Genomic DNA, 25,705 nt, shown 5'->3' on the forward strand with positions numbered 1-25,705 from the left:
GCTCGACTGTGCGCAGACGCCTGTGGCGTAGCTCTTGGGTCCTGTTCCAAAAATCTCTCCTGATCGGCACTGTGCCGAAAATTTCGCTACACAACCCCTTTGTCTTGCTTGAGCTTCAGGTAGACGCCGGTTTGCAGCCAGGAAGCGGACAGCAGCAACTTTCAACTAGATTTGTAGTACTCAAACAACTCAGTAAAACAGCATGCATCTTTTGCAGAACTGGAAAAACTCGACCGTGACAGGATTCGAACCTGCAATCTTCGGATCCGAAGTCCGACGCCTTATCCATTAGGCCACACGGTCACTGGCGCAATATGCTTCCCCACACACACCTCATTGTCGCCATTTGTACGCTTGCCGGAATGAATTTCCCATCTTTGACGCAATTCTCCATCTCCAATTCCAGTACTAAAAAGGCGACGCTACTTCTTGCTGTGTCCCATCGCAAGTTACATTCAAGCCCTTGTGACGCTGATCAAACAAGAGGTTGCAAATCAGCTTCAATCGCTTACTGCCATCTCAGTCGCTTGCAGAAGGTGCCTCACCCTATGTCATACAATGGCGAGTTGCCGCTATTACCAAAGCGGCGGCGGCGCCGACGACGACGACGACGACGACGACGACGACGACGACGACGACAACCGCGAGGGCCTCTACCAGGGGTAGAAAATACATCACAAGAACTAAGTATTCCACGTCGGCATTCTCGGGAGACTGCCAAAAGCAGCAGTTTCTGGTGCCTACTTTAATAGCACCATTCGCACTATTCATTTGCGAGAGCATTTCTTAAATACCGAACCCATTCATAATTTTTTATATCCTTGACCGCTTTTTTCGAAAGATCTACGTTAGAAGGGGCTGTTACAAAATTCTTTTGCCTCCTGTGAGGATCGAACTCACGACCTCTGGTTTACTAGACCAGCGCTCTGCCACTGAGCTAAGGAGGCGCCGCCTAGTGCACATTTCGGGTACTTCAATCTTATGGACCAGTCAATCGGAGCCCTTCAGCTGGAAACGCACCGCATTAGCGACCATTATTTGTATTTAGTTAGCACAGCTGCTGCTTTCCTACACATCTCACACGATATCGATGTACGCCTAAAATTCCAAAACAACACTTTTATTTCATTTCAGAGCTACTTTCAGCTTCAAAAACCATTCCTCTGATATTCATACGAAGCTAGGCATCGTCGTAACCCGTTACGTTCATTACGCAAGGCTCACGAGAGGGGCGCAGGTTGCATCCGCGTAGACAGAAAATTTTGCGCCGCCCAGCGTGGGGCTCGAACCCACGACCCTGAGATTAAGAGTCTCATGCTCTACCGACTGAGCTTGCCGTGCTCCACACAACGCGTCACGAGCCATACAGTATTTATGCGACCTGCGACCATCTATGGAAGATCCTTTTGACTACAGCTTATTTCCTGCTGCCACAAATGAGCTACAATTCCTATTCAATGAAATAAATTTTCCGAAAGGCATCAAATCTACTTGAAATGATACGTGGCTATCAGCACCATTATTCAACACACATGCTCGACTGTGCGCAGACGCCTGTGGCGTAGCTCTTGGGTCCTGAGTCAGACGCAGTAGTTCCAAAAATCTCTCCTGATCGGCACTGTGCCGAAAATTTCGCTACACAACCCCTTTGTCTTGCTTGAGCTTCAGGTAGACGCCGGTTTGCAGCCAGGAAGCGGACAGCAGCAACTTTCAACTAGATTTGTAGTACTCAAACAACTCAGTAAAACAGCATGCATCTTTTGCAGAACTGGAAAAACTCGACCATGACAGGATTCGAACCTGCAATCTTCGGATCCGAAGTCCGACGCCTTATCCATTAGGCCACACGGTCACTGGCGCAATATGCTTCCCCACACACACCTCATTGTCGCCATTTGTACGCTTGCCGGAATGAATTTCCCATCTTTGACGCAATTCTCCATCTCCAATTTCAGTACTAAAAAGGCGACGCTACTTCTTGCCGTGTCCCATCGCAAGTTACATTCAAGCCCTTGTGACGCTGATCAAACAAGAGGTTGCAAATCAGCTTCAATCGCTTACTGCCATCTCAGTCGCTTGCAGAAGGTGCCTCACCCTATGTCATACAATGGCGAGTTGCCGCTATTACCAAAGCGGCGGCGGTGCCGCCGCCGACGACGACGACGACGACGACAACCGCGAGGGTCTCTACCAGGGGTAGAAAATACATCACAAGAACAAAGTATTCCACGTCGGCATTCTCCGGAGACTGCCAAAAGCAGCAGTTTCTGGTGCCTACTTTAATAGCACCATTCGCACTATTCATTTGCGAGAGCATTTCTTAAATACCGAACCCATTCATAATTTTTTATATCCTTCACCGCTTTTTTCGAAAGATCTACGTTAGAAGGGGCTGTTACAAAATTCTTTTGCCTCCTGTGAGGATCGAACTCACGACCTCTGGTTTACTAGACCAGCGCTCTGCCACTTTTTTTTTTTTTTTTTTTTTTTTTTTTTTTTATTTTAGGGCCTCCCTTCTCCCCTTACAGCCCTCCTTGCGCTCTCCATGAATGCCGTCCTTGGCGAGCTTCATCAGCTATAGTCAAAAGAAATCAAAGTCTCCAGATTCACTGGCGTCGTACAACAGTACACAAAAAGAATACTGGTTCTTCCGGATTACAAGGAGTTCATTGCCTCGTCTTCTTTGTAATATAAGTGCAACGAAAAATAGAAATCTCTCTCAAAACCAAGGGAAAAAAAAAATGTCTCTTCCCGCAAAAAACAAATAATGAGGAATAAGAAAGAAAAGAAAACTTCAGGTTCTTCAAGCGCCATAGGTGAAACGATAACGAAAATAGTATTCAGTGTTCGCTTGTACTTGGGAACTTCACCGTGGAAATGTTAACAGTAATCGTGGATTGACTTTAGAATCACCCAATTCCCTGTTTCTCAAACAGTATTTTTAACATGTTTCCAAAATCCCTTTTAATGTGCGGGAACTGGTTTCTTCGCCAATATGCCGTTTCCATATAAGCAGTAAAGGCAGTAATATTGTCTTCTCCGTGGTTAGTGATGACGTAAGTGACAAAATGACCCAGCATCCACATAACAGTATTGTTTTTCGTTTTGGGGTAAAACCGTGTATCAGGCCACAGGAGGATATCAGTTGTATAAAGACTTTCAGTGCTACGTGTGAGCAGCGCCAATCGTTTCCGCACCCAATGCCAGTTGAACTGATGCCCGCAGCAAGTAAACCTGTGCCTCAGAGTGTCTACCAATCCACATTTGAGGCAGTTGTCAGTAGCACTTAAGCCAATGCGGTTGAGTTTTTCGTTGGTTGGAACAAGATTGTGGACAACTTTATACCAGGCGGAAATCACATCGGAGGAATGAATTTTTAGAGTAATATTGGTCCACACTGCCGTCCAGACGATTCTTGGGTAGTGCATTTCAATTGTAGTTGGAGCTTCGTACTTCTGCCACTGAGCAAGTAAGAACACTGTCGTGAGACAAGGACTTGTGAAAACACTGTCACCTAAGTAACTAATTTCGAGGTAATAAACACCGACATGTTGCAATTGAAAGTTGAGTTTACCGATGTCAATTGGCGGTTTCATACATTTAGGGCGAACAATGCGAAACAGCTTCGATGTGATAGTATGGGGCATCGTGGTAATTATCACAGTTGTTCGTTTTATATAGAGTGCTGTCGCCTTTCGACGGATATCATTGAGTTGCAGGCCCCCAGCTTGCACTGACTTAGACAGTGTGGTATAGGTTAACTTAAAAATATGACCGAGCCACACAAACCTGCTGGACAAACGCATGATCTTATGGGCTTGCATTTTGGGAAGAGGGAACACCTGAGCGACATAATAAGCTTTACAGAGTATGTATGTATTCAAAATCCTGATCTTCTGGAGGATATTTGTCGATCGCCAGGTGTTTTCCACTATAGCTCCCTGTATGCGATTGGCAGTAAGTTTCCAGTTTTTAGCTGCCATACGTAAGGGACACCTATCGATGATGATACCCAGAGCAACATGTTGTTCGACGATCTGCGCCCACGGTATAGCAAGAGATTCGAAGCCCCGTAAGCGTAGAACCTTACATTTACCCTCACTGAGTTTCGCCCCAGAAGCAGTGCTGTAAGTATCAATCTCAGCCCGCAATTGGGCCACTTCAGACTCATGACGTAGGATAACAGCAACATCATCGGCGTAAGCCCTCACAGTAAGATTGCTCCCTAAGACAGAAAGGCCACTTAATGTGATACACAATCTCTTCAGAAATGGCTCGAGCGACAAAACAAAGAGCGACATCGACAACGGACTGCCTTGCGGTACACCGCGTCGTATGCTAACAGCTTGTGTCAGCTGACCGTTAACTGTGATCCTAGCAGTAATGCCGGTTATCATATTCCGAATGACTGCCACAGCTCGTTCTTCGAGTCCAATTCGTTGCAGGATGCGTTCTAAATAGTGATGACTAACGCGGTCAAAAGCTTTGCAAAAGTCAAGAAAAAGGAAAGCACATTTGATGTTGGTTACGGCCGCTACTGAAATAACGTCTCTGTACTCTGCAACCGGAGTCATAATGGATCTCCCTGGAAGGCAAGACTGATGTGAATAAATAACTTTCCCAAGGATGGGGGCCATTCTGCTATTAATCGCTCGGGCAATCGTTTTATAATCAAAGTTCAATAATGTGATTGGACGGAGATTATCAACTCGCTTGTGACCAGTTCTCTTCGGGACTAAAACAATTCTACCCACTTTCAAGTCGGCAGGAAGAGGACCACCACTCATGACTTCATTAGCAATTTCAGTAAAAGTACCACCAAGGACATTCCAGAATTTGGTATAAAATTCCTTGGGCAAACCATCAGGACCAGGCGATTTAAAAGAAGGCGACTTGGAGATCAAGGCTAAAACTTCCTCGGGAGTGAAATCCGATAAAAAGTCGACATTGTCAGCAGGACTAATCGCCCTATCAAAAACATTGACCACTGCACTGACAGCAGGTTCATTGACAATCTCACTGGAATACAGTCGTTGGAAATGTTGGTGAATTTCACTAATAATGGCCGCTTGAGTAGAGAGTAATTCCCCATTATCTCTTTCCAAAACATCAATGAAAGCCCGGCGGCGGCGTGATAAATGCTTGAATAAATGGTACATAGATGTCATTTCGTCGGCTAAAACAGATTTAGGTTTGGATTTAACTTTCAGACCTTCCAATTGTTGACGCTTCAAGCTGACAAGTTTAGCCTTGACACGTTGAATTGATGGAAAGTTAGTGTTGGTCGCAGTGGATGAATCATACAATTGTCGCAACACAGTGTAGTAAAACTCAAAGGTCTTCTTGCAGGCGCGTGCTTTCTGAGCACTATAATAAATGAGACTTTTTCGAAGCTTTGGTTTGGCAACAGTGGTCCACCACATCGCTTTAGTCGGATAAAAAGTGATGGAACGCAAACAAGTTTCCCACACATGTCTGATAACGTCAAATAATTCAGCGTCCGCCAGATGCGATATGTTTAACATCCACGGGGAACGAAATAATTTGGTAGGCTGTCGATTTAAGTGAATTGTTGCCGCAACAGCGCAATGGTCGGTAAAACTAGCCGGGATTACGTCAACCGCTAGGAGTCGGTCACTGATGCAGTCCGATAGATAAATTCTATCCAGACGGCTGCATGAAGTAACGGTGAAAAAAGTGAATTTAACTAAAGTAGGATACTGCAGTTCCCAAGCATCTTTCAGCTTAATATTCTTAACTAGCTCGTGCAGTTCTTTACAGTAGTTAAAATTAGGGGACTGATCGTTTTTACGTAGAACACAGTTAAAGTCACCTCCTATTATCAGGTTTTGAGGACTTCCCCGCAACAGATACGTAACATCCTCCTTATAAAAACGTGACCGTTCGAATTTGTTGCTGTTGCCTGACGGGGCATATAAGTTAACAAGGGTGACATCAAAAATTTTACAGCCCACTCCTCGACCGGAATCTAAAAACTCGATCTCCCCAACTGGAATACCTTCCCGTATTAAAAGTGCGGTACCTGTACTTTCCTCAGGAGCAACGTTTGATATGGTTTTAAAACCAGAGATGAAGAGATTCAAAACAGTAACTTCCTGTAACAACACAATATCAGCGTCAGATTCGTATAGAAACTGCTGTAGGGCCGCAATTTTGAGATCAGATCGAATCTTATTTATGTTCAGGGAGACGAATTTGTACGCTTGTGCCATTAGTACAGTGAGGTACGGAAAGGGTCACTAAACAACACTGGTCGCATTACAAGGGCATAGAAACTTCGGAATGGTCTGCATTGTCGGGAGGATCACGAACAGTCACTTGGGTGTCGTTGGGTTTGTTTTTCTTCCGTACTGCGTTGACGTTGGGTTGAACTTTGGTCCTACTACGTGCTCTGCTAGGGAACACATCGGCAGACGGAGGCGTGGGAGGGTCCTGAGTGACTTCGCAGTCCATAACGGGATGTGACGCCTCAGCCATCTGATCTGCAGAAAGAACTGACTCAGAAGGTGGACAAGTTTGTTTGTTGTCACTAGCACGAACTGCGTGTTTGTTTGTAGACGGACTTTGACTTCCTTCAGTTTGTACACAAATACTGCCTTCCTCGTTATGCTTATCGGGAGCACGCGCTTGTTGTGATTCGTCCTGTGGTGACGTCGCGACTTCAGGCGGCGGGCTCGGCTGTTGTGATGCCAAAGCTGCCTGTACGTCACTCGGAATGACGTCAATAGCCGCAACGTCGACAGCTGCGTGCGACGGTTCAGAAAAACGTGAGTTAGTAACCGTAACCGGCATCTCTTTCGGGACGTCATGTTCTAATTCCTGGAGATCTTCGTCCGGACTATCATCATCATACGTTCGTCGCCGTTTGTGGCTCAGCAGCTGCACGTCAGATTTGGAAGCAGGCGGATCTGTAACCGGTTTTGAAGGAAAGGGTGGAAAGTCGGCAACAGGCAAACCAGGCTCTGGGGGCAATATTTCACTATCACTAGGGCGTTCGATGTCCGTGATTGGTGCCTCCCTAACAAGATCGGCCAATGTCAATTTTCTACGCTGTTCCAAAGTACTTTTGAGAACAAAGACACGTTTAGGGCAGTTCGTACGCAAGTGGCCAGTTTCGTTACAAATAAAGCATGTGCCTGGTTGCCCACTGTAGGTGACATGCACTTTATACCCACAAACAATAAGATGGGAGGGGATATCTTGCTTGACGTGCATTTCGACTGACCGGACGCCACTAAAACACTGTAACCGATGTTGGCTAGACCAACGTTCGTTACGGATTTGCTTGACCTCCCCATACTTCGTCAAAATCTCACGTAAATAACAGTTTTCAACTTCCGGCGGCAGGTTGTACACACGGACATTTTTATATTCTACATCAGCATTGGATATGAGAACAGTACTCACCGAGGCGTCACGATGACGGAACTCAGCTCTGCTACCATGTTTTAACAGAATCCTCTCCAGTAACACAGGGTTTAACAACTTGACGAAGAAACAGTAGAGATCTGTGTCGTAATAGGCAGTATGAACCTGGTCAGACGTAATACCAATGACATCCACTATGAAATCGTGAACTTCCATGGAACTCGGTTGAACATGACGTGTAGACTTGTCAAATTCGAAACACAGAGTACATTTCCTTGGGAACAACCTGGACGACATATCCACTTATTAAACGGTCGAGACCGCTAACACAGAACGACACAAAACACTAAAAGCGAAGTGAAGTGACGGATGCACAAGACAGCAAATCTAGCAAACAACGTAAACAACGAAAGTAGTCACGGCTTGCACACGCTATTGCGGAGCGAAGGCACAACACGTGCGACCTGCACGGCGTCGCAAGCGGAACTGACATCCACTGAGCTAAAGAGGCGCCGCCTAGTGCACATTTCGGGTACTTCAATCTTATGGACCAGTCAATCGGAGCCCTTCAGCTGGAAACGCACCGCATTAGCGACCATTATTTGTATTTAGTTAGCACAGCTGCTGCTTTCCTACACATCTCACACGATATCGATGTACGCCTAAAATTCCAAAACAACACTTTTATTTCATTTCAGAGCTACTTTCAGCTTCAAAAACCATTCCTCTGATATTCATACGAAGCTAGGCATCGTCGTAACCCGTTACGTTCATTACGCAAGGCTCACGAGAGGGGCGCAGGTTGCATCCGCGTAGACAGAAAATTTTGCGCCGCCCAGCGTGGGGCTCGAACCCACGACCCTGAGATTAAGAGTCTCATGCTCTACCGACTGAGCTTGCCGTGCTCCACACAACGCGTCACGAGCCATACAGTATTTATGCGACCTGCGACCATCTATGGAAGATCCTTTTGACTACAGCTTATTTCATGCTGCCACAAATGAGCTACAATTCCTATTCAATGAAATAAATTTTCCGAAAGGCATCAAATCTACTTGAAATGATACGTGGCTATCAGCACCATTATTCAACACACATGCTCGACTGTGCGCAGACGCCTGTGGCGTAGCTCTTGGGTCCTGAGTCAGACGCAGTAGTTCCAAAAATTTCTCCTGATCGGCACTGTGCCGAAAATTTCGCTACACAACCCCTTTGTCTTGCTTGAGCTTCAGGTAGACGCCGGTTTGCAGCCAGGAAGCGGACAGCAGCAACTTTCAACTAGATTTGTAGTACTCAAACAACTCAGTAAAACAGCATGCATCTTTTGCAGAACTGGAAAAACTCGACCGTGACAGGATTCGAACCTGCAATCTTCGGATCCGAAGTCCGACGCGTTATCCATTAGGCCACACGGTCACTGGCGCAATATGCTTCCCCACACACACCTCATTGTCGCCATTTGTACGCTTTCCGGAATGAATTTCCCATCTTTGACGCAATTCTCCATCTCCAATTTCAGTACTAAAAAGGCGACGCTACTTCTTGCTGTGTCCCATCGCAAGTTACATTCAAGCCCTTGTGACGCTGATCAAACAAGAGGTTGCAAATCAGCTTCAATCGCTTACTGCCATCTCAGTCGCTTGCAGAAGGTGCCTCAGCCTATGTCATACAATGGCGAGTTGCCGCTATTACCAAAGCGGCGGCGGCGCTGACGACGACGACGACGACAACCGCAAGGGTCTCTACCAGGGGTAGAAAATACATCACAAGAACTAAGTATTCCACGTCGGCATTCTCCAGAGACTGCCAAAAGCAGTAGTTTTTTTTTTTTTTTTTTCTTTATTGTATTTCAATTCCCCATCGGGGCGGGCTGGCAGCAGCATATGCGCTGCTCTTCAGCCGAAAGACATAGAACAAAACAATAGAAGACATTGAAAAACAGCAAAGGAGAGAAGAAGGCAAACATAGATATACAAAAGGGAGAACATCATGGAAGGCAATATACAAAAAAACGGGGTGACTGTAAAATGGAGATAAAAAAAAACTGTTTAAAAGTAGCACACACAAAAGGCCACACTCTGCGACGATTAAAAGAACACAAGGCACAGTATGACTGGAGCATGAAGGTGTTGACGGATGGCATAGCACACTGACGGCGAACCTCAAGGCAGTACACAATTAAAATCACACCTCTGGACGCACACGAGAAATAGCACGAAATACAACACTGATGTGGCACACTGATGATGATCAATACAGAGGATCTGCCAGGTTCAAGGAGATGAGGGAGACCTGAAGAAGGGAGGGAGGGGAAGAGATGGGGGAGGGGAATGGGGGTCGCTCGGAAGAGGGCCAGGTAGGGAGGGATGTGGGAAGGAGAGAGGCAAGTATGGGGTGCAGGGTCTCAGGGGAGGGGGGGATGGAGGAGAATCCGCTCTGGGAGAAGGAGGAAAGAGGAGAAGGGGGCCCTGGGGAGGGGGGGGGGGAACAAGGCCGGGTTATAGTTGGAAGGAAGGGTATATGTCACGGCGAAGTTCGTCATCCGGGAGGGGGAGGCGTTGGAAATTGCCCTGATGAAGGAGATGGAGGGTGTGGAGGTGGAGAGAGGGAGGAATACAGCGATAGAGGCGCGGCAACGGGCGAGGGGTGGAGAGGAAGGAGGAAACCAGAGGGTGGGGGGGATCAACCCTGCGAACAATGTAAAGGATGCGGAGATGTTGGAGGAACAAGAGGAGGTGGGGGAAGGGGATCAGTTCATACAGGAGCCGTGTGGGGGAAGGAAGGCGGATACGGAAGGCAAGGCGGAGCGCATGACGTTCAAGGATTTGGAGAGCCTTGTAAAAGCGGGTGGGGGCGGAGATCCAGGCGACGCTGGCATAACAGAGGAAAGCAGCAGTTTCTGGTGCCTACTTTAATAGCACCATTCGCACTATTCATTTGCGAGAGCATTTCTTAAATACCGAACCCATTCATAATTTTTTATATCCTTGACCGCTTTTTTCGAAAGATCTACGTTAGAAGGGGCTGTTACAAAATTCTTTTGCCTCCTGTGAGGATCGAACTCACGACCTCTGGTTTACTAGACCAGCACTCTGCCACTGAGCTAAGGAGGCGCCGCCTAGTGCACATTTCGGGTACTTCAATCTTATGGACCAGTCAATTGGAGCCCTTCAGCTGGAAACGCACCGCATTAGCGACCATTATTTGTATTTAGTTAGCACAGCTGCTGCTTTCCTACACATCTCACACGATATCGATGTACGCCTAAAATTCCAAAACAACACTTTTATTTCATTTCAGAGCTACTTTCAGCTTCAAAAACCATTCCTCTGATATTCATACGAAGCTAGGCATCGTCGTAACCCGTTACGTTCATTACGCAAGGCTCACGAGAGGGGCGCAGGTTGCATCCGCGTAGACAGAAAATTTTGCGCCGCCCAGCGTGGGGCTCGAACCCACGACCCTGAGATTAAGAGTCTCATGCTCTACCGACTGAGCTTGCCGTGCTCCACACAACGCGTCACGAGCCATACAGTATTTATGCGACCTGCGACCATCTATGGAAGATCCTTTTGACTACAGCTTATTTCCTGCTGCCACAAATGAGCTACAATTCCTATTCAATGAAATAAATTTTCCGAAAGGCATCAAATCTACTTGAAATGATACGTGGCTATCAGCACCATTATTCAACACACATGCTCGACTGTGCGCAGACGCCTGTGGCGTAGCTCTTGGGTCCTGAGTCAGACGCAGTAGTTCCAAAAATTTCTCCTGATCGGCACTGTGCCGAAAATTTCGCTACACAACCCCTTTGTCTTGCTTGAGCTTCAGGTAGACGCCGGTTTGCAGCCAGGAAGCGGACAGCAGCAACTTTCAACTAGATTTGTAGTACTCAAACAACTCAGTAAAACAGCATGCATCTTTTGCAGAACTGGAAAAACTCGACCGTGACAGGATTCGAACATGCAATCTTCGGATCCGAAGTCCGACGCGTTATCCATTAGGCCACACGGTCACTGGCGCAATATGCTTCCCCACACACACCTCATTGTCGCCATTTGTACGCTTGCCGGAATGAATTTCCCATCTTTGACGCAATTCTCCATCTCCAATTTCAGTACTAAAAAGGCGACGCTACTTCTTGCTGTGTCCCATCGCAAGTTACATTCAAGCCCTTGTGACGCTGATCAAACAAGAGGTTGCAAATCAGCTTCAATCGCTTACTGCCATCTCAGTCGCTTGCAGAAGGTGCCTCACCCGATGTCATACAATGGCGAGTTGCCGCTATTACCAAAGCGGCGGCGGCGCCGACGACGACGACGACGACGACGACGACGACGACGACGACGACAACCGCGAGGGTCTCTACCAGGGGTAGAAAATACATCACAAGAACTAAGTATTCCACGTCGGCATTCTCCGGAGACTGCCAAAAGCAGCAGTTTCTGGTGCCTACTTTAATAGCACCATTCGCACTATTCATTTGCGAGAGCATTTCTTAAATACCGAACCCATTCATAATTTTTTTATATCCTTGACCGCTTTTTTCGAAAGATCTACGTTAGAAGGGGCTGTTACAAAATTCTTTTGCCTCCTGTGAGGATCGAACTCACGACCTCTGGTTTACAAGACCAGCGCTCTGCCACTGAGCTAAGGAGGCGCCGCCTAGTGCACATTTCGGGTACTTCAATCTTATGGACCAGTCAATTGGAGCCCTTCAGCTGGAAACGCACCGCATTAGCGACCATTATTTGTATTTAGTTAGCACAGCTGCTGCTTTCCTACACATCTCACACGATATCGATGTACGCCTAAAATTCCAAAACAACACTTTTATTTCATTTCAGAGCTACTTTCAGCTTCAAAAACCATTCCTCTGATATTCATACGAAGCTAGGCATCGTCGTAACCCGTTACGTTCATTACGCAAGGCTCACGAGAGGGGCGCAGGTTGCATCCGCGTAGACAGAAAATTTTGCGCCGCCCAGCGTGGGGCTCGAACCCACGACCCTGAGATTAAGAGTCTCATGCTCTACCGACTGAGCTTGCCGTGCTCCACACAACGCGTCACGAGCCATACAGTATTTATGCGACCTGCGACCATCTATGGAAGATCCTTTTGACTACAGCTTATTTCCTGCTGCCACAAATGAGCTACAATTCCTATTCAATGAAATAAATTTTCCAAAAGGCATGAAATCTACTTGAAATGATACGTGGCTATCAGCACCATTATTCAACACACATGCTCGACTGTGCGCAGACGCCTGTGGCGTAGCTCTTGGGTCCTGTTCCAAAAATCTCTCCTGATCGGCACTGTGCCGAAAATTTCGCTACACAACCCCTTTGTCTAGCTTGAGCTTCAGGTAGACGCCGGTTTGCAGCCAGGAAGCGGACAGCAGCAACTTTCAACTAGATTTGTAGTACTCAAACAACTCAGTAAAACAGCATGCATCTTTTGCAGAACTGGAAAAACTCGACCGTGACAGGATTCGAACCTGCAATCTTCGGATCCGAAGTCCGACGCGTTATCCATTAGGCCACACGGTCACTGGCGCAATATGCTTCCCCACACACACCTCATTGTCGCCATTTGTACGCTTGCCGGAATGAATTTCCCATCTTTGACGCAATTCTCCATCTCCAATTTCAGTACTAAAAAGGCGACGCTACTTCTTGCTGTGTCCCATCGCAAGTTACATTCAAGCCCTTGTGACGCTGATCAAACAAGAGGTTGCAAATCAGCTTCAATCGCTTACTGCCATCTCAGTCGCTTGCAGAAGGTGCCTCACCCTATGTCATACAATGGCGAGTTGCCGCTATTACCAAAGCGGCGGTGGCGCCGACGACGACGACGACGACGACGACGACAACCGCGAGGGTCTCTACCAGGGGTAGGAAATACATCACAAGAACTAAGTATTCCACGTCGGCATTCTCCAGAGACTGCCAAAAGCAGCAGTTTCTGGTGCCTACTTTAATAGCACCATTCGCACTACTCATTTGCGAGAGCATTTCTTAAATACCGAACCCATTCATAATTTTTTATATCCATGACCGCTTTTTTCGAAAGATCTACGTTAGAAGGGGCGGTTACAAAGTTCTTTTGCCTCCTGTGAGGATCGAACTCACGACCTCTGGTTTACTAGACCAGCACTCTGCCACTGAGCTAAGGAGGCGCCGCCTAGTGCACATTTCGGGTACTTCAATCTTATGGACCAGTCAATTGGAGCCCTTCAGCTGGAAACGCACCGCATTAGCGACCATTATTTGTATTTAGTTAGCACAGCTGCTGCTTTCCTACACATCTCACACGATATCGATGTACGCCTAAAATTCCAAAACAACACTTTTATTTCATTTCAGAGCTACTTTCAGCTTCAAAAACCATTCCTCTGATATTCATACGAAGCTAGGCATCGTCGTAACCCGTTACGTTCATTACGCAAGGCTCACGAGAGGGGCGCAGGTTGCATCCGCGTAGACAGAAAATTTCGCGCCGCCCAGCGTGGGGCTCGAACCCACGACCCTGAGATTAAGAGTCTCATGCTCTACCGACTGAGCTTGCCGTGCTCCACACAACGCGTCACGAGCCATACAGTATTTATGCGACCTGTGACCATCTATGGAAGATCCTTTTGACTACAGCTTATTTCCTGCTGCCACAAATGAGCTACAATTCCTATTCAATGAAATAAATTTTCCGAAAGGCATCAAATCTACTTGAAATGATACGTGGCTATCAGCACCATTATTCAACACACATGCTCGACTGTGCGCAGACGCCTGTGGCGTAGCTCTTGGGTCCTGAGTCAGACGCAGTAGTTCCAAAAATCTCTCCTGATCGGCACTGTGCCGAAAATTTCGCTACACAACCCCTTTGTCTTGCTTGAGCTTCAGGTAGACGCCGGTTTGCAGCCAGGAAGCGGACAGCAGCAACTTTCAACTAGATTTGTAGTACTCAAACAACTCAGTAAAACAGCATGCATCTTTTGCAGAACTGGAAAAACTCGACCGTGACAGGATTCGAACCTGCAATCTTCGGATCCGAAGTCCGACGCGTTATCCATTAGGCCACACGGTCACTGGCGCAATATGCTTCCCCACACACACCTCATTGTCGCCATTTGTACGCTTGCCGGAATGAATTTCCCATCTTTGACGCAATTCTCCATCTCCAATTTCAGTACTAAAAAGGCGACGCTACTTCTTGCTGTGTCCCATCGCAAGTTACATTCAAGCCCTTGTGACGCTGATCAAACAAGAGGTTGCAAATCAGCTTCAATCGCTTACTGCCATCTCAGTCGCTTGCAGAAGGTGCCTCACCCTATGTCATACAATGGCGAGTTGCCGCTATTACCAAAGCGGCGGCGGCGCCGACGACGACGACGACGACGACGACGACAACCGCGAGGGTCTCTACCAGGGGTAGAAAATACATCACAAGAACTAAGTATTCCACGTCGGCATTCTCGGGAGACTGCCAAAAGCAGCAGTTTCTGGTGCCTACTTTAATAGCACCATTCGCACTATTCATTTGCGAGAGCATTTCTTAAATACCGAACCCATTCATAATTTTTTATATCCTTGACCGCTTTTTTCGAAAGATCTACGTTAGAAGGGGCTGTTACAAAATTCTTTTGCCTCCTGTGAGGATCGAACTCACGACCTCTGGTTTACTAGACCAGCGCTCTGCCACTGAGCTAAGGAGGCGCCGCCTAGTGCACATTTCGGGTACTTCAATCTTATGGACCAGTCAATCGGAGCCCTTCAGCTGGAAACGCACCGCATTAGCGACCATTATTTGTATTTAGTTAGCACAGCTGCTGCTTTCCTACACATCTCACACGATATCGATGTACGCCTAAAATTCCAAAACAACACTTTTATTTCATTTCAGAGCTACTTTCAGCTTCAAAAACCATTCCTCTGATATTCATACGAAGCTAGGCATCGTCGTAACCCGTTACGTTCATTACGCAAGGCTCACGAGAGGGGCGCAGGTTGCATCCGCGTAGACAGAAAATTTTGCGCCGCCCAGCGTGGGGCTCGAACCCACGACCCTGAGATTAAGAGTCTCATGCTCTACCGACAGAACTTGCCGTGCTCCACACAACGCGTCACGAGCCATACAGTATTTATGCGACCTGCGACCATCTATGGAAGATCCTTTTGACTACAGCTTATTTCCTGCTGCCACAAATGAGCTACAATTCCTATTCAATGAAATAAATTTTCCGAAAGGCATCAAATCTACTTGAAATGATACGTGGCTATCAGCACCATTATTCAACACACATGCTCGACTGTGCGCAGACGCCTGTGGCGTAGCTCTTGGGTCCTGTTCCAAAAATCTCTCCTGATCGGCACTGTGCCGAAAATTTCGATACACAACCCCTTTGTCTAGCTTGAGCTTCAGGTAGACGCCGGTTTGCAGCCAGGAAGCGGACAGCAGCAACTTTCAACTAGATTTGTAGTACTCAAACAACTCAGTAAAACAGCATGCATCTTTTGCAGAACTGGAAAAACTCGACCGTGACAGGATTCGAACCTGCAATCTTCGGATCCGAAGTCCGACGCCTTATCCATTAGGCCACACGGTCACTGGCGCAATATGCTTCCCCACACACACCTCATTGTCGCCATTTGTACGCTTGCCGGAATGAATTTCCCATCTTTGACGCAATTCTCCATCTCCAATTTCAGTACTAAAAAGGCGACGCTACTTCTTGCTGTGTCCCATCGCAAGTTACATTCAAGCCCTTGTGACGCTGATCAAACAAGAGGTTGCAAATCAGCTTCAATCGCTTACTGCCATCTCAGTCGCTTGCAGAAGGTGCCTCACCCTATGTCATACAATGGCGAGTTGCCGCTATTACCAAAGCGGCGGTGGCGCCGACGACGACGACGACGACAACCGCGAGGGTCTCTACCAGGGGTAGGAAATACATCACAAGAACTAAGTATTCCACGTCGGCATTCTCCAGAGACTGCCAAAAGCAGCAGTTTCTGGTGCCTACTTTAATAGCACCATTCGCACTACTCATTTGCGAGAGCATTTCTTAAATACCGAACCCATTCATAATTTTTTATATCCATGACCGCTTTTTTCGAAAGATCTACGTTAGAAGGGGCGGTTACAAAGTTCTTTTGCCTCCTGTGAGGATCGAACTCACGACCTCTGGTTTACTAGACCAGCACTCTGCCACTGAGCTAAGGAGGCGCCGCCTAGTGCACATTTCGGGTACTTCAATCTTATGGACCAGTCAATTGGAGCCCTTCAGCTGGAAACGCACCGCATTAGCGACCATTATTTGTATTTAGTTAGCACAGCTGCTGCTTTCCTACACATCTCACACGATATCGATGTACGCCTAAAATTCCAAAACAACACTTTTATTTCATTTCAGAGCTACTTTCAGCTTCAAAAACCATTCCTCTGATATTCATACGAAGCTAGGCATCGTCGTAACCCGTTACGTTCATTACGCAAGGCTCACGAGAGGGGCGCAGGTTGCATCCGCGTAGACAGAAAATTTCGCGCCGCCCAGCGTGGGGCTCGAACCCACGACCCTGAGATTAAGAGTCTAATGCTCTACCGACTGAGCTTGCCGTGCTCCACACAACGCGTCACGAGCCATACAGTATTTATGCGACCTGTGACCATCTATGGAAGATCCTTTTGACTACAGCTTATTTCCTGCTGCCACAAATGAGCTACAATTCCTATTCAATGAAATAAATTTTCCGAAAGGCATCAAATCTACTTGAAATGATACGTGGCTATCAGCACCATTATTCAACACACATGCTCGACTGTGCGCAGACGCCTGTGGCGTAGCTCTTGGGTCCTGAGTCAGACGCAGTAGTTCCAAAAATCTCTCCTGATCGGCACTGTGCCGAAAATTTCGCTACACAACCCCTTTGTCTTGCTTGAGCTTCAGGTAGACGCCGGTTTGCAGCCAGGAAGCGGACAGCAGCAACTTTCAACTAGATTTGTAGTACTCAAACAACTCAGTAAAACAGCATGCATCTTTTGCAGAACTGGAAAAACTCGACCGTGACAGGATTCGAACCTGCAATCTTCGGATCCGAAGTCCGACGCGTTATCCATTAGGCCACACGGTCACTGGCGCAATATGCTTCCCCACACACACCTCATTGTCGCCATTTGTACGCTTGCCGGAATGAATTTCCCATCTTTGACGCAATTCTCCATCTCCAATTTCAGTACTAAAAAGGCGACGCTACTTCTTGCTGTGTCCCATCGCAAGTTACATTCAAGCCCTTGTGACGCTGATCAAACAAGAGGTTGCAAATCAGCTTCAATCGCTTACTGCCATCTCAGTCGCTTGCAGAAGGTGCCTCACCCTATGTCATACAATGGCGAGTTGCCGCTATTACCAAAGCGGCGGCGGCGCCGACGACGACGACGACGACGACGACGACAACCGCGAGGGTCTCTACCAGGGGTAGAAAATACATCACAAGAACTAAGTATTCCACGTCGGCATTCTCGGGAGACTGCCAAAAGCAGCAGTTTCTGGTGCCTACTTTAATAGCACCATTCGCACTATTCATTTGCGAGAGCATTTCTTAAATACCGAACCCATTCATAATTTTTTATATCCTTGACCGCTTTTTTCGAAAGATCTACGTTAGAAGGGGCTGTTACAAAATTCTTTTGCCTCCTGTGAGGATCGAACTCACGACCTCTGGTTTACTAGACCAGCGCTCTGCCACTGAGCTAAGGAGGCGCCGCCTAGTGCACATTTCGGGTACTTCAATCTTATGGACCAGTCAATCGGAGCCCTTCAGCTGGAAACGCACCGCATTAGCGACCATTATTTGTATTTAGTTAGCACAGCTGCTGCTTTCCTACACATCTCACACGATATCGATGTACGCCTAAAATTCCAAAACAACACTTTTATTTCATTTCAGAGCTACTTTCAGCTTCAAAAACCATTCCTCTGATATTCATACGAAGCTAGGCATCGTCGTAACCCGTTACGTTCATTACGCAAGGCTCACGAGAGGGGCGCAGGTTGCATCCGCGTAGACAGAAAATTTTGCGCCGCCCAGCGTGGGGCTCGAACCCACGACCCTGAGATTAAGAGTCTCATGCTCTACCGACAGAACTTGCCGTGCTCCACACAACGCGTCACGAGCCATACAGTATTTATGCGACCTGCGACCATCTATGGAAGATCCTTTTGACTACAGCTTATTTCCTGCTGCCACAAATGAGCTACAATTCCTATTCAATGAAATAAATTTTCCGAAAGGCATCAAATCTACTTGAAATGATACGTGGCTATCAGCACCATTATTCAACACACATGCTCGACTGTGCGCAGACGCCTGTGGCGTAGCTCTTGGGTCCTGAGTCAGACGCAGTAGTTCCAAAAATCTCTCCTGATCGGCACTGTGCCGAAAATTTCGCTACACAACCCCTTTGTCTTGCTTGAGCTTCAGGTAGACGCCGGTTTGCAGCCAGGAAGCGGACAGCAGCAACTTTCAACTAGATTTGTAGTACTCAAACAACTCAGTAAAACAGCATGCATCTTTTGCAGAACTGGAAAAACTCGACCGTGACAGGATTCGAACCTGCAATCTTCGGATCCGAAGTCCGACGCCTTATCCATTAGGCCACACGGTCACTGGCGCAATATGCTTCCCCACACACACCTCATTGTCGCCATTTGTACGCTTGCCGGAATGAATTTCCCATCTTTGACGCAATTCTCCATCTCCAATTTCAGTACTAAAAAGGCGACGCTACTTCTTGCCGTGTCCCATCGCAAGTTACATTCAAGCCCTTGTGACGCTGATCAAACAAGAGGTTGCAAATCAGCTTCAATCGCTTACTGCCATCTCAGTCGCTTGCAGAAGGTGCCTCACCCTATGTCATACAATGGCGAGTTGCCGCTATTACCAAAGCGGCGGCGGCGCCGACGACGACGACGACGACGACAACCGCGAGGGTCTCTACCAGGGGTAGAAAATACATCACAAGAACTAAGTATTCCACGTCGGCATTCTCGGGAGACTGCCAAAAGCAGCAGTTTCTGGTGCCTACTTTAATAGCACCATTCGCACTATTCATTTGCGAGAGCATTTCTTAAATACCGAACCCATTCATAATTTTTTATATCCTTGACCGCTTTTTTCGAAAGATCTACGTTAGAAGGGGCTGTTACAAAATTCTTTTGCCTCCTGTGAGGATCGAACTCACGACCTCTGGTTTACTAGACCAGCGCTCTGCCACTTTTTTTTTTTTTTTTTTTTTTTTTTTTTATTTTAGGGCCTCCCTTCTCCCCTTACAGCCCTCCTTGCGCTCTCCATGAATGCCGTCCTTGGCGAGCTTCATCAGCTATAGTCAAAAGAAATCAAAGTCTCCAGATTCACTGGCGTCGTACAACAGTACACAAAAAGAATACTGGTTCTTCCGGATTACAAGGAGTTCATTGCCTCGTCTTCTTTGTAATATAAGTGCAACGAAAAATAGAAATCTCTCTCAAAACCAAGGGAAAAAAAAAATGTCTCTTCCCGCAAAAAACAAATAATGAGGAATAAGAAAGAAAAGAAAACTTCAGGTTCTTCAAGCGCCATAGGTGAAACGATAACGAAAATAGTATTCAGTGTTCGCTTGTACTTGGGAACTTCACCGTGGAAATGTTAACAGTAATCGTGGATTGACTTTAGAATCACCCAATTCCCTGTTTCTCAAACAGTATTTTTAACATGTTTCCAAAATCCCTTTTAATGTGCGGGAACTGGTTTCTTCGCCAATATGCCGTTTCCATATAAGCAGTAAAGGCAGTAATATTGTCTTCTCCGTGGTTAGTGATGACGTAAGTGACAAAATGACCCAGCATCCACATAACAGTATTGTTTTTCGTTTTGGGGTAAAACCGTGTATCAGGCCACAGGAGGATATCAGTTGTATAAAGACTTTCAGTGCTACGTGTGAGCAGCGCCAATCGTTTCCGCACCCAATGCCAGTTGAACTGATGCCCGCAGCAAGTAAACCTGTGCCTCAGAGTGTCTACCAATCCACATTTGAGGCAGTTGTCAGTAGCACTTAAGCCAATGCGGTTGAGTTTTTCGTTGGTTGGAACAAGATTGTGGACAACTTTATACCAGGCGGAAATCACATCGGAGGAATGAATTTTTAGAGTAATATTGGTCCACACTGCCGTCCAGACGATTCTTGGGTAGTGCATTTCAATTGTAGTTGGAGCTTCGTACTTCTGCCACTGAGCAAGTAAGAACACTGTCGTGAGACAAGGACTTGTGAAAACACTGTCACCTAAGTAACTAATTTCGAGGTAATAAACACCGACATGTTGCAATTGAAAGTTGAGTTTACCGATGTCAATTGGCGGTTTCATACATTTAGGGCGAACAATGCGAAACAGCTTCGATGTGATAGTATGGGGCATCGTGGTAATTATCACAGTTGTTCGTTTTATATAGAGTGCTGTCGCCTTTCGACGGATATCATTGAGTTGCAGGCCCCCAGCTTGCACTGACTTAGACAGTGTGGTATAGGTTAACTTAAAAATATGACCGAGCCACACAAACCTGCTGGACAAACGCATGATCTTATGGGCTTGCATTTTGGGAAGAGGGAACACCTGAGCGACATAATAAGCTTTACAGAGTATGTATGTATTCAAAATCCTGATCTTCTGGAGGATATTTGTCGATCGCCAGGTGTTTTCCACTATAGCTCCCTGTATGCGATTGGCAGTAAGTTTCCAGTTTTTAGCTGCCATACGTAAGGGACACCTATCGATGATGATACCCAGAGCAACATGTTGTTCGACGATCTGCGCCCACGGTATAGCAAGAGATTCGAAGCCCCGTAAGCGTAGAACCTTACATTTACCCTCACTGAGTTTCGCCCCAGAAGCAGTGCTGTAAGTATCAATCTCAGCCCGCAATTGGGCCACTTCAGACTCATGACGTAGGATAACAGCAACATCATCGGCGTAAGCCCTCACAGTAAGATTGCTCCCTAAGACAGAAAGGCCACTTAATGTGATACACAATCTCTTCAGAAATGGCTCGAGCGACAAAACAAAGAGCGACATCGACAACGGACTGCCTTGCGGTACACCGCGTCGTATGCTAACAGCTTGTGTCAGCTGACCGTTAACTGTGATCCTAGCAGTAATGCCGGTTATCATATTCCGAATGATTGCCACAGCTCGTTCTTCGAGTCCAATTCGTTGCAGGATGCGTTCTAAATAGTGATGACTAACGCGGTCAAAGCTTTGCAAAAGTCAAGAAAAAGGAAAGCACATTTGATGTTGGTTACGGCCGCTACTGAAATAACGTCTCTGTACTCTGCAACCGGAGTCATAATGGATCTCCCTGGAAGGCAAGACTGATGTGAATAAATAACTTTCCCAAGGATGGGGGCCATTCTGCTATTAACCGCTCGGGCAATCGTTTTATAATCAAAGTTCAATAATGTGATTGGACGGAGATTATCAACTCGCTTGTGACCAGTTCTCTTCGGGACTAAAACAATTCTACCCACTTTCAAGTCGGCAGGAAGAGGACCACCACTCATGACTTCATTAGCAATTTCAGTAAAAGTACCACCAAGGACATTCCAGAATTTGGTATAAAATTCCTTGGGCAAACCATCAGGACCAGGCGATTTAAAAGAAGGCGACTTGGAGATCAAGGCTAAAACTTCCTCGGGAGTGAAATCCGATAAAAAGTCGACATTGTCAGCAGGACTAATCGCCCTATCAAAAACATTGACCACTGCACTGACAGCAGGTTCATTGACAATCTCACTGGAATACAGTCGTTGGAAATGTTGGTGAATTTCACTAATAATGGCCGCTTGAGTAGAGAGTAATTCCCCATTATCTCTTTCCAAAACATCAATGAAAGCCCGGCGGCGGCGTGATAAATGCTTGAATAAATGGTACATAGATGTCATTTCGTCGGCTAAAACAGATTTAGGTTTGGATTTAACTTTCAGACCTTCCAATTGTTGACGCTTCAAGCTGACAAGTTTAGCCTTGACACGTTGAATTGATGGAAAGTTAGTGTTGGTCGCAGTGGATGAATCATACAATTGTCGCAACACAGTGTAGTAAAACTCAAAGGTCTTCTTGCAGGCGCGTGCTTTCTGAGCACTATAATAAATGAGACTTTTTCGAAGCTTTGGTTTGGCAACAGTGGTCCACCACATCGCTTTAGTCGGATAAAAAGTGATGGAACGCAAACAAGTTTCCCACACATGTCTGATAACGTCAAATAATTCAGCGTCCGCCAGATGCGATATGTTTAACATCCACGGGGAACGAAATAATTTGGTAGGCTGTCGATTTAAGTGAATTGTTGCCGCAACAGCGCAATGGTCGGTAAAACTAGCCGGGATTACGTCAACCGCTAGGAGTCGGTCACTGATGCAGTCCGATAGATAAATTCTATCCAGACGGCTGCATGAAGTAACGGTGAAAAAAGTGAATTTAACTAAAGTAGGATACTGCAGTTCCCAAGCATCTTTCAGCTTAATATTCTTAACTAGCTCGTGCAGTTCTTTACAGTAGTTAAAATTAGGGGACTGATCGTTTTTACGTAGAACACAGTTAAAGTCACCTCCTATTATCAGGTTTTGAGGACTTCCCCGCAACAGATACGTAACATCCTCCTTATAAAAACGTGACCGTTCGAATTTGTTGCTGTTGCCTGACGGGGCATATAAGTTAACAAGGGTGACATCAAAAATTTTACAGCCCACTCCTCGACCGGAATCTAAAAACTCGATCTCCCCAACTGGAATACCTTCCCGTATTAAAAGTGCGGTACCTGTACTTTCCTCAGGAGCAACGTTTGATATGGTTTTAAAACCAGAGATGAAGAGATTCAAAACAGTAACTTCCTGTAACAACACAATATCAGCGTCAGATTCGTATAGAAACTGCTGTAGGGCCGCAATTTTGAGATCAGATCGAATCTTATTTATGTTCAGGGAGACGAATTTGTACGCTTGTGCCATTAGTACAGTGAGGTACGGAAAGGGTCACTAAACAACACTGGTCGCATTACAAGGGCATAGAAACTTCGGAATGGTCTGCATTGTCGGGAGGATCACGAACAGTCACTTGGGTGTCGTTGGGTTTGTTTTTCTTCCGTACTGAGTTGACGTTGGGTTGAACTTTGGTCCTACTACGTGCTCTGCTAGGGAACACATCGGCAGACGGAGGCGTGGGAGGGTCCTGAGTGACTTCGCAGTCCATAACGGGATGTGACGCCTCAGCCATCTGATCTGCAGAAAGAACTGACTCAGAAGGTGGACAAGTTTGTTTGTTGTCACTAGCACGAACTGCGTGTTTGTTTGTAGACGGACTTTGACTTCCTTCAGTTTGTACACAAATACTGCCTTCCTCGTTATGCTTATCGGGAGCACGCGCTTGTTGTGATTCGTCCTGTGGTGACGTCGCGACTTCAGGCGGCGGGCTCGGCTGTTGTGATGCCAAAGCTGCCTGTACGTCACTCGGAATGACGTCAATAGCCGCAACGTCGACAGCTGCGTGCGACGGTTCAGAAAAACGTGAGTTAGTAACCGTAACCGGCATCTCTTTCGGGACGTCATGTTCTAATTCCTGGAGATCTTCGTCCGGACTATCATCATCACACGTTCGTCGCCGTTTGTGGCTCAGCAGCTGCACGTCAGATTTGGAAGCAGGCGGATCTGTAACCGGTTTTGAAGGAAAGGGTGGAAAGTCGGCAACAGGCAAACCAGGCTCTGGGGGCAATATTTCACTATCACTAGGGCGTTCGATGTCCGTGATTGGTGCCTCCCTAACAAGATCGGCCAATGTCAATTTTCTACGCTGTTCCAAAGTACTTTTGAGAACAAAGACACGTTTAGGGCAGTTCGTACGCAAGTGGCCAGTTTCGTTACAAATAAAGCATGTGCCTGGTTGCCCACTGTAGGTGACATGCACTTTATACCCACAAACAATAAGATGGGAGGGGATATCTTGCTTGACGTGCATTTCGACTGACCGGACGCCACTAAAACACTGTAACCGATGTTGGCTAGACCAACGTTCGTTACGGATTTGCTTGACCTCCCCATACTTCGTCAAAATCTCACGTAAATAACAGTTTTCAACTTCCGGCGGCAGGTTGTACACACGGACATTTTTATATTCTACATCAGCATTGGATATGAGAACAGTACTCACCGAGGCGTCACGATGACGGAACTCAGCTCTGCTACCATGTTTTAACAGAATCCTCTCCAGTAACACAGGGTTTAACAACTTGACGAAGAAACAGTAGAGATCTGTGTCGTAATAGGCAGTATGAACCTGGTCAGACGTAATACCAATGACATCCACTATGAAATCGTGAACTTCCATGGAACTCGGTTGAACATGACGTGTAGACTTGTCAAATTCGAAACACAGAGTACATTTCCTTGGGAACAACCTGGACGACATATCCACTTATTAAACGGTCGAGACCGCTAACACAGAACGACACAAAACACTAAAAGCGAAGTGAAGTGACGGATGCACAAGACAGCAAATCTAGCAAACAACGTAAACAACGAAAGTAGTCACGGCTTGCACACGCTATTGCGGAGCGAAGGCACAACACGTGCGACCTGCACGGCGTCGCAAGCGGAACTGCCGACTGAGCTTGCCGTGCTCCACACAACGCGTCACGAGCCATACAGTATTTATGCGACCTGCGACCATCTATGGAAGATCCTTTTGACTACAGCTTATTTCCTGCTGCCACAAATGAGCTACAATTCTTATTCAATGAAATAAATTTTCCGAAATGCATCAAATCTACTTGAAATGATACGTGGCTATCAGCACCATTATTCAACACACATGCTCGACTGTGCGCAGACGCCTGTGGCGTAGCTCTTGGGTCCTGAGTCAGACGCAGTAGTTCCAAAAATCTCTCCTGATCGGCACTGTGCCGAAAATTTCGCTACACAACCCCTTTGTCTTGCTTGAGCTTCAGGTAGACGCCGGTATGCAGCCAGGAAGCGGACAGCAGCAACTTTCAACTAGATTTGTAGTACTCAAACAACTCAGTAAAACAGCATGCATCTTTTGCAGAACTGGAAAAACTCGACCGTGACAGGATTCGAACCTGCAATCTTCGGATCCGAAGTCCGACGCCTTATCCATTAGGCCACACGGTCACTGGCGCAAAATGCTTCCCCACACACACCTCATTGTCGCCATTTGTACGCTTGCCGGAATGAATTTCCCATCTTTGACGCAATTCTCCATCTCCAATTTCAGTA

At 46.7% G+C, this 25,705-nt stretch overlaps 24 non-coding genes across 24 annotated transcripts; all 24 read right to left on the minus strand.

Moving 5' to 3' along the window:
- Nucleotides 1-230: 230 nt before the first annotated feature.
- On the minus strand, nt 231-303 carry Trnar-ucg. The gene has a single exon. It is a non-coding gene; the product is annotated as a tRNA-Arg (tRNA).
- A 572-nt stretch (nt 304-875) lies between these two features.
- Nucleotides 876-947, minus strand: Trnat-agu. The gene has a single exon. It is a non-coding gene; the product is annotated as a tRNA-Thr (tRNA).
- Nucleotides 948-1,268: 321 nt separating this feature from the next.
- On the minus strand, nt 1,269-1,341 carry Trnak-cuu. Its single transcript has one exon. It is a non-coding gene; the product is annotated as a tRNA-Lys (tRNA).
- A 438-nt stretch (nt 1,342-1,779) lies between these two features.
- On the minus strand, nt 1,780-1,852 carry Trnar-ucg. The gene has a single exon. It is a non-coding gene; the product is annotated as a tRNA-Arg (tRNA).
- Nucleotides 1,853-8,221: 6,369 nt separating this feature from the next.
- Nucleotides 8,222-8,294, minus strand: Trnak-cuu. Its single transcript has one exon. It is a non-coding gene; the product is annotated as a tRNA-Lys (tRNA).
- Nucleotides 8,295-8,732: 438 nt separating this feature from the next.
- Trnar-ucg lies at nt 8,733-8,805 on the minus strand. Its single transcript has one exon. It is a non-coding gene; the product is annotated as a tRNA-Arg (tRNA).
- Nucleotides 8,806-10,430: 1,625 nt separating this feature from the next.
- On the minus strand, nt 10,431-10,502 carry Trnat-agu. Its single transcript has one exon. It is a non-coding gene; the product is annotated as a tRNA-Thr (tRNA).
- Nucleotides 10,503-10,823: 321 nt separating this feature from the next.
- On the minus strand, nt 10,824-10,896 carry Trnak-cuu. Its single transcript has one exon. It is a non-coding gene; the product is annotated as a tRNA-Lys (tRNA).
- Nucleotides 10,897-11,980: 1,084 nt separating this feature from the next.
- Trnat-ugu lies at nt 11,981-12,052 on the minus strand. The gene has a single exon. It is a non-coding gene; the product is annotated as a tRNA-Thr (tRNA).
- Nucleotides 12,053-12,373: 321 nt separating this feature from the next.
- Nucleotides 12,374-12,446, minus strand: Trnak-cuu. Its single transcript has one exon. It is a non-coding gene; the product is annotated as a tRNA-Lys (tRNA).
- Nucleotides 12,447-12,869: 423 nt separating this feature from the next.
- Trnar-ucg lies at nt 12,870-12,942 on the minus strand. Its single transcript has one exon. It is a non-coding gene; the product is annotated as a tRNA-Arg (tRNA).
- A 557-nt stretch (nt 12,943-13,499) lies between these two features.
- Nucleotides 13,500-13,571, minus strand: Trnat-agu. The gene has a single exon. It is a non-coding gene; the product is annotated as a tRNA-Thr (tRNA).
- A 321-nt stretch (nt 13,572-13,892) lies between these two features.
- Nucleotides 13,893-13,965, minus strand: Trnak-cuu. Its single transcript has one exon. It is a non-coding gene; the product is annotated as a tRNA-Lys (tRNA).
- A 438-nt stretch (nt 13,966-14,403) lies between these two features.
- On the minus strand, nt 14,404-14,476 carry Trnar-ucg. Its single transcript has one exon. It is a non-coding gene; the product is annotated as a tRNA-Arg (tRNA).
- Nucleotides 14,477-15,033: 557 nt separating this feature from the next.
- Nucleotides 15,034-15,105, minus strand: Trnat-agu. The gene has a single exon. It is a non-coding gene; the product is annotated as a tRNA-Thr (tRNA).
- Nucleotides 15,106-15,426: 321 nt separating this feature from the next.
- On the minus strand, nt 15,427-15,499 carry Trnak-cuu. The gene has a single exon. It is a non-coding gene; the product is annotated as a tRNA-Lys (tRNA).
- A 423-nt stretch (nt 15,500-15,922) lies between these two features.
- Trnar-ucg lies at nt 15,923-15,995 on the minus strand. Its single transcript has one exon. It is a non-coding gene; the product is annotated as a tRNA-Arg (tRNA).
- Nucleotides 15,996-16,543: 548 nt separating this feature from the next.
- On the minus strand, nt 16,544-16,615 carry Trnat-agu. Its single transcript has one exon. It is a non-coding gene; the product is annotated as a tRNA-Thr (tRNA).
- Nucleotides 16,616-16,936: 321 nt separating this feature from the next.
- Trnak-cuu lies at nt 16,937-17,009 on the minus strand. The gene has a single exon. It is a non-coding gene; the product is annotated as a tRNA-Lys (tRNA).
- A 438-nt stretch (nt 17,010-17,447) lies between these two features.
- Nucleotides 17,448-17,520, minus strand: Trnar-ucg. The gene has a single exon. It is a non-coding gene; the product is annotated as a tRNA-Arg (tRNA).
- A 557-nt stretch (nt 17,521-18,077) lies between these two features.
- Nucleotides 18,078-18,149, minus strand: Trnat-agu. Its single transcript has one exon. It is a non-coding gene; the product is annotated as a tRNA-Thr (tRNA).
- A 321-nt stretch (nt 18,150-18,470) lies between these two features.
- Trnak-cuu lies at nt 18,471-18,543 on the minus strand. Its single transcript has one exon. It is a non-coding gene; the product is annotated as a tRNA-Lys (tRNA).
- Nucleotides 18,544-18,981: 438 nt separating this feature from the next.
- On the minus strand, nt 18,982-19,054 carry Trnar-ucg. The gene has a single exon. It is a non-coding gene; the product is annotated as a tRNA-Arg (tRNA).
- A 6,473-nt stretch (nt 19,055-25,527) lies between these two features.
- On the minus strand, nt 25,528-25,600 carry Trnar-ucg. Its single transcript has one exon. It is a non-coding gene; the product is annotated as a tRNA-Arg (tRNA).
- Nucleotides 25,601-25,705: the final 105 nt, after the last annotated feature.

Source organism: Schistocerca piceifrons, unplaced genomic scaffold (assembly GCF_021461385.2).
Source record: "Schistocerca piceifrons isolate TAMUIC-IGC-003096 unplaced genomic scaffold, iqSchPice1.1 HiC_scaffold_1772, whole genome shotgun sequence".
Taxonomy (NCBI): domain Eukaryota; kingdom Metazoa; phylum Arthropoda; class Insecta; order Orthoptera; family Acrididae; genus Schistocerca; species Schistocerca piceifrons.